This window comes from Misgurnus anguillicaudatus, chromosome 5, assembly GCF_027580225.2.
Source record: "Misgurnus anguillicaudatus chromosome 5, ASM2758022v2, whole genome shotgun sequence".
NCBI classification, from domain to species: domain Eukaryota; kingdom Metazoa; phylum Chordata; class Actinopteri; order Cypriniformes; family Cobitidae; genus Misgurnus; species Misgurnus anguillicaudatus.
In genome coordinates this window covers 37,070,657-37,078,960 of record NC_073341.2, presented here as the reverse complement: position 1 = coordinate 37,078,960, position 8,304 = coordinate 37,070,657, and positions in this window count along the sequence as shown.

Sequence of the window (8,304 nt, the reverse complement as noted above, 5' to 3'; positions counted from 1 at the left end):
ACCGTTTGCCACTGTACGTTAGTATTAACGACGGCAGTGGGGCCTCTGGCCTTAGTCAAACAAGTTTCTGTTTTAAAGATCATATGGGGGGCCCCATACATAGACTCGCCCTGGGCCCACAAATTTTCTAAAATCATCAACTATATGTAATACACTTAACCAGCAATAGTTAGCCTGTCCGGAACCGAGCTGACTAAAACCACATTACTGTGTGACACTTGCTTTTCATGTGAACGGACCCTACGCTAATAAGATTTTGTTTCTCTCTCCCTGTCTCGTCCTCGATCCCGAGGACAATGAGACAAACAGATCCAGTTCCGGTAAATGTGAAAGTCGGCACACCTCTGATCTACTTGCTGTTCTTCAACGTGATGTCCAGCTGATGCCTGACCAATGACCACCGGGAGAACCCACTTAATCTCCGCTTAATCTCCTTATCCGTTTATATATCTCCCAAGGGTTTTTCCCTCCTAGGACTTTTTTTACTTCCCCGACTAAAAGTCCGGGTTTTTTTTCTCCTAGGGGGTTTTTCAACCCGGGGAGGCAGCCTTCTTGGGCTTAACTTCTATACGTTACATTAGTAATATGTTCACTAATAATGTTGATTTATAGCCGCAGCAAATTTAGCTGCTTGTGCTATCGTGTATTATGTTGTGCTATCTGTCGATTTTCTGTGCTTTTCACTGCATCTATTATGTAAAGCTGCTTTGATACAATTACCAAATTGTGAAAAGCGCTATATAAATAAAATTGAATTGAAAAAAAAAATTGAATAAGGGAAATCATTGTGGTACAAATAACGATTAAAATATTTTCAGAAGTTTGTTGTGTGGCTGGATTACGTTTATTTTATGTAAATAATAATTAAAATGTTTTCATAAGAAAACTTAATGTATGTGAACTTGATTTGTAAGTGTACTTTGGGGTTGGACTGCTTGCGTTTCATGGCTTTCAGCGGTGAGGATGGACGCAGCGATGTCCTCTGCTGGCGTCAGGTCATGTGTAAAGGCAGATCCACCTCCTGTTACACGGCGTGCCCGATTTATGCTGGCAAGCTTGGGATTCCCCGTCTCCTGACATCATTGTAGCGCTTGCGGCGCAACGTCCTGGGGATGCCAGCTGATCAGACAATTGTGGCTATTTCCTCCCACGCCTGTTTAACCGACGCTGATTTGGGCGGGTTTCTCCCATCCCCATACAAGACAACTTCTCTTACAAGAACGTCGGTCTCCTCTGCTGTGAACCGCTCCTGGTGTGCGCCTGGTAAATCCGTCATAATAATAGCAACCCGCCATGGAACTTGCGCACTTGCGTTTAAAGGGAATTGTGGATGACGTTCTGATTAGTTTATTTGACGTTACGCCCAAACCACACCTATGAATAATGAACCTACTTCAGACCAACCCCTTATTGATTTGCGCCTGGCGCAAGAGTTATTTCTCCCGCCGGGAAAGTAGCAACAGCGCCCAAGATCCGCCCACAAAGTCAATTGCGCTTTGCGCTTCGCACTTGCGTTTCATATCGTTAAAATAGTTATGTTATGTCATGATTATGAAGGTGTCATGTCAGTCTTATGAACATCCCTTCAAGTAACCATTTTTTATAGTGTAGAAACATTACTGGGATTTTACAACGTCAGAAGTTAAAAGAAAAGAAATCCAATGTAGATTCAAGGACAACTGACTCTGCAGCGTTAGATCACAGTCTATATGAAATAAATCATTGCGGTTACCTAGGCAACCTCAACATGAAGCTTTTGTATACTGGTCAAGGAAAAACAAGCTCATGAATTTTTTTTTAAATGGATGTAAGGCATATTTTGAACCAGGAACAATGTGTTTAAAGGTTTTGTTTATTAAAAAACATATCAGTATATATTAATGATTTGTCTGGAAAAAATGTCAGGTGGTACAACCAATCATTGTGTATTTGCCAGATAAGTTTTAATGCGTTCCCTGTGTCATGCTGATTGTTTGAGTATTTGATAGTGACATTTAAAATTACAATCCTGAAAATAGTTTGAAACTTTACCGTAAAACTAACATTTGAGAACTATACATTTAACAACTGTGATTTTAAAAATATGACAACAATTATAGACAACCTTACACTGTAAATTCTGCTGGGTTATTTTTAACCCAATGCTGGGTAAATATTGGACAGAATGCATGTTGGGTTATAAATAAACCTATGCTGGATTTTAGGTTTACAGTATTTATTAACCTAACATATACTGTACATATACCCAATATTTACTCAGTATTGGGTAAAAAAAATAACCCAGCAAAATGTAGAGTATAGTTTTATTCAAACTAAAATTATTAGCTTATTAAAAATTATTTATCTTAACATTTTTATTTTTAGTGGAATTCATAGCAGTTGCACACTTTGACTTTTTGGTTGTGCCACCTGACCTCTGCAGTAAATGTACATTTACTAGATCTCTACTTGGTATTGGTTAGTGCACCCTTTTGACTTTTTCATAAATTATTAAATTAAATTAAATTCAATAAAAATTTACAATTAGTCATTTAGCAGATGTTATAATTCAAAGTGACTCACAATTAGGTAAACAATAGAGGCAATTAGAGCAGCACTACATAAGTGCACTTAAACTAGTCTCATCAAGCCTAAACCAGTATAAATAGCTAAGTGTTTTTTTTCTTTTTAGAACAGGCAAGAGAAAGATAATAGTAAGATAGTAAGTCAGGTGTTGGCGGAAAATATGTGTTTTTAGCCGATTCTTAAAGATGGCTACAGAACGATTAGGTTACTCACGTAACCCTGGTTCCATAACGAGAACGAGCATTGCGTCAGTTGCTGACGCTATGGGGGAAACTCCTGTTTACTCTATGACTGAAGCCTATTGGTTAACGTCTGTAAAAATTTAAGACCGATGGTATTCAAATGCGCGAAAGAGCGGGGCTTATGATCTATATAAGTGCGGGTAGAATGCCATCTCGCTTACCTTATTCGACTGAAGCGCGGAGCCGAATAAAGCTTGCTGCGACGACGTTTATAGCATGGCCAGCTATGCAATGCTCGTTCCAGTTATTTCAGCGAACCAGGGTTAGTGAGTAACCTAATCGTTCCCTTTCAATACGATTCACTTCGCATTGCACCAGTTGCTGATGCTAAGGGGGAAATTATCCCATAACGCTGTGCATATACAACGGTTGAAGTGCCTTACTGGAGAGACGCAGAACGGGGCCTGATTATCAGTTTATACACCGCTTTATGCTGAAACCTGAGTTAACGCATCATAATGAATGACACGCATACGGGTGAAGCCTTTGCAACAGTCGTAGTATACAAGCCGGCGAGTTCCCAAAGCGCTATGCAAGTGTGTATGTGTAAATAGAAAATATGAAGGTGAGTTGGCTTAAACGCACTGTGACGTGTAATACAACCGAGTGCACCGTGATGTGCGTGGATGACCAGCCGGCCGCGTCGCAAATGTCAAGATGGAAATCCCTATAGACCAAGCCCAAGATGAGGCCATACTCCGCCTAGAGTGGGCACTGACACCAAGGGGGCATTGTTCAATGAGGGGACGCACGTAACTGTTACGTAACGTCGACCAAACCTAAGTCGTGGCAACAAACCGAGTTACGTTGTGGCGACCGGAAAAGTGAAATTTCTGGATTCCTCGCCTGGACGTAACTTCGCAACGTAATCGTGGGCACGTCGTGACAACGTAATGGATTAAAAGTTTTATGTTGGTAACCAGTTAGTAATTTTAATCTTTTATTTAATATTCTTTGTGCGGACATCTGCAGTACAACTAATTTAACTTGTTCTTGTTTGCCTATAACTAAAAGACTTACCATAACACATGATTGACAGACTCAGAGTTGGAATATTTACAAACATTTAAATAAACATTTGTTAAAATAAACATTTAAATGGATTCTCCATATAATTTAAAATGTCATTTCTGAATTGTGCAGGTGTAGTTTTTGTTATAAGCTTGGTTTTATAGTTAAATTATCTCAAAACAAAGAATCTCACAACCGCATGCTTCTCAGTGCTTCTCTTTACTTCTCTTTATCTTTCAAGTGAGTTAGTCTCTTGACCACCCTGCCATATCTGGCGGTTATCTGACTGTTGTTTGCATGTGTCCCTGTCACTGAATGTCCCTCATCCAGATGTATCTGCTGGTTAGTCTGTTCCATCTTGCTACTTGTGTTTTGGGTGTCTGCTCTCTGTATTCCTCCAGGCACAGTCCTGAGATGTTTCCGATTTCTCCTCACAACAGTTTCATTTTCCAACTGAACAGTGTATGATCTATTATTGGTCATTCTTATCACTTGTGCTGGTGTCCATTGTGCTCTGTGTTTCGTGTCCAACTGAAGATCTTTTGCTCCTCTGTTGTAATAGTAATCCTGTTTGCGTTGGTTGTCTTTTACTACCTGTTCTGTGTGTACAACAGCTGGCTGCAGGAGGCTGTCATGTGTTGGAAGTCGTGATCTGGTTCTTCTGCTCATGAGTCTTTCTGCAGGACTGGCACTAGATCCCTGAGATGGTGTGTTCCTGTGTTCAGTCTTTGCTCGACTTGCTTTTTACATCATTAGTTTGGCTGCATGTCTTTACTGCAGACTCTGCTTTGCCGTTGCTCTGTGGATATGCAGGAGATGATGTTATGTGCCTGAATTCCCATGCCATGCTGAATTGTCTGAATTCTTGTGAGCTCCTGAATTCTCGAGATCACTATGTCTGGGATCCCGTGATGTGCAAAATGGGCCTTCAACTTGTGTATCACTGTGCTTGAGCTGGTGTCTGTGAGATAGTCCACTTCCCAGAAATTGGAAAAATAGTCAACAGTAATGAGGTAAGCTCTGTTGTTAAATGAAAACAAATCTGTTCCGACTTTTGCCCATGGTCTCATTGGAATATCATGTTGGCACATAGTCTCTTTCTGTTGTCTTGCATTCACAGCTCTGCAAACCACACATTTTCCAATGTATGCTTTGATGGCTGCACTCATCCCAGGCCAGAATACACAGTCTCTTGCTCTGCGTAAACAACTTTCGATTCCTAAGTGTGATGAATGTATTTTCTGTATAATTTCTGTTCTCAGTTTTGCTGGTACCACTCCTCTAAAAATCACACAATGTTGCACACTCATCTGGCCATCCCTGGACTATCACTTGCTGTAACATCTGAAATGTTCAATCCTTAGCAGTTTCTGCCTGTATCCTTTGTAGACTTCCTTCTGATATGGTCAGGTACTGTAACATGTTAATTGTCTCTATGGGGTGTCCTGAGGGTGTCCGCTAAGTGCATTAGTCGACCTGGAACATAGACAACATTATTATCATAACGCTGGAGCCTCAAAAGCATTCTCTTAGGCACATCCTGAAGCAGCTTTCTTGTGATGGTTTCAAGGGGTTTGTGGTTAGAATGGGCTTCTACGTTCCTACCGTACCGTAGGTGTACTGGTGGATTTTTTCCATCCCAAACAGGATTGCCCGGCATTCCTTTTCTATTTGCGCATACCCCTTTTCTGTGGGTGTAAGCGCTCTGCTGCAAAAAGCAACTGGTTGTCCTGCCTGTAGAAGTGCTGCACCCAGGCCTGTCTCAGAGGAGTCACATTGAAGAACCAGGTCTTCTTCGCCAGCAGCCATATCACCCTGTAGCCCAAGACAGCTTGCCCACTGAAGCTAAGCAGGGTTGAGCCAGGTCAGTACTTGGATGGGAGACCACCTGGGAAAGCCAGGTTGATGCTGGTAGAGGTGTTAGTGAGACCAGCAGGGGGTGCTCACCCTGCGGTCTGTGTGGGTCCTAACACCCCAGTATAGTGACGGGGACACTATACTGTCAAAAAGCACCGTCTTTCGGATGAGACGTTAAACCGAGAGGTCCCGACTCTCTGTGGTCGTTAAAAAACCCAGGATGTCATTTGAAAAAGAGTAGGGTGTGCCCCGGCATCCTGGCCAAACTTGACCATTGGCCTACTAATCATCCCCATATATACTAATTGGCTACATCACTCAGTCTCCTCTCCACTAATAAGCTGGTGTGTGGTGGGCGTTCTGGCGCAATATGGCTGCCGTCGCATCATCCAGGTGGATGCTGCACATTCATGTTGGTTGAGGAGATTCCCCCATTCATATGTAAAGCGCTATTTAAATGTAACAGATTAAATTAATAAAATTCTTCTGGATTATAGTACTTCAAAACAGGTGCAGAGGCAATCATTTGTTTCAATTTATTGAATGCTTCTTCCTGTACATCAGTCCACTCCCACACCACATCTCTGTGTGTCAGTTGTCTTAATGTGTCACAGCTATCTGATAAGTGTGCACAAAATTTAGACAAATAGTTCACCATACCTAATAATCTTTGTAGCCCCTTCAAATCTGATGTCCTGGGCATCTCCACTATGGCTCTCAACTGCTCTGGGTCAATCTTTAGACCTTCTGATGTCAGTCTGTGTCCGATGTATGGCACCTCTTTTTGTCTCAGCTGGAGTTTGTTGAAGTTCAGTTTGATGTTTCTTTTTCTGCAACGTTTTTTGTTTTATATTGTGATCTTTCTCAGCTGCCTCATCATTGTCACCTTCACCACAGACGAGAATGTCATCTGCTATTATCCGGACTCCTTGTAGCCCCTCCAACGCCTGTGTCAAACTGTGTTGGAACACTTCTGGAGCCGGGCTAATCCCCATGGGCATTCGAATCCATCTGTACCTGCCAAACGGAGTTGAAAAGGTAGTCAGGTAACTTGACTCTTCTGAAAGCCTGACATGCCAGAATCGGTTCTTCACATCACACACTGTGAAAACTCTCGCTTTAGATAGATCTGGAAGAACATCATCTATAGTGGGCAAAGGGCAAAGTGCTTTGTTTAGTGGTCTTGGGTCAATACAAATTCTTAATTGTCCAGATGGTTTCTTCACCACAACCATGCTGCTAATCCAATCGGTGCTCTTTACCACTTGAGTTATGATGCCTCTCTCAACCACATTTTCCAACTCATCATTTAGGTGTTTCATTAGTGCCACTGGAACTCTCCACTTCGGAAGCTGCACCGGTTTCACTTCAGGATTCACTTCCAGGTTGTATTTGCCTTCCAAGGATGCGTCTCCTTCAAATACATCAGAAAACTCTCTTTGTATATCTCTATTGTCCCACTGTTCCTTTTCTCTGCTTGTCTCTGAGGTGACAATATCATCAATCGCAAAAATATTTTCAAGCTGAGTTCTTACCAGATCCATTGCTTGCACATCCTTGTTTCCTAGAACTGGTACTGATGAGCTTTCATCCACTACCATGAATTCCAGCCGGTAAAGTTTTCTATTTCCGGGGTTTCTCATTTTTATTCTGCTTTTGCCTATAGGTTTCAGGGTGCTCTTATTATGCATGACCAGAATCTGTTCAGTCTTTTCCATCGCTGTGTCAGGGTTTAACAGTTGGATGGGTATGACATTGCAACTGGCTCCACAGTCTAATTGAAATTTTACTGGCCTTTCTCCTATCAGCATGGTTGCGAACAGTTGTTTTACTTGTTTGTCTCCCTCCTTTTGTGAACTGAGACTGAGAATTTCTTGAAATGGTTCCTTTTCCATTTCTGCTACACTGTGTACTCCTTTTCGCTTTGTTTCTTTTGTTTTGCATGTGGTTGCAAAATGGTTCAGCTTGCCACATTTTCTGCACTGCTTTCCATAAGCTGGGCAACTTAGTTTTTTCCACTCATGGTGTTTTCCACAGAATTTACACTTAACATTAGCTAAATGAGTTTGTTTGCCACTCTGCCTAACTCTCTGAACTGTGTGCACTTCTTTAGTTTTCATTCCTTCAATTGTCATCACATTTCCTTTTGATAGTTCAGATGCTCTGCATATTCTTATACATTTCTCAAGCGTCAAGTCCATCTCTCTTAATAGGCGAGTTCAGTATGCCGCATACTATTCTGTCTCTAATCAAAGAGTCTCTAGCCGATCCAAAATTGCACGTGTCCACCAGCACTTTTAAATCAGTAACATATATTTTTCAATCATTTCTCCTGCGTTCTGATTTCTAGAGAGTTCATTCAGTGCTGGATTGCAGTGGTTTCGGAACGCCGTTAACAGCCATTCCACTGTCAACTCGTTGTCTGCCGGTAAAGCGGCGCTCAGCGTCTTGCTTAGTTCTCTGCCCGTTTCTCCGATTAAATACTGGAACACTTTTACCTTGGTCTTGTTGTCCGCAGCTGCGAGCGAAAAAAAATCCATGTTCAGGGAAAACCCCTCTTCCCATGCTTTCCAAGCCTTGGTTATGCACGCTGCATTCCAGTCAAAATTCGCTGGCGGTTTTAGTCCGA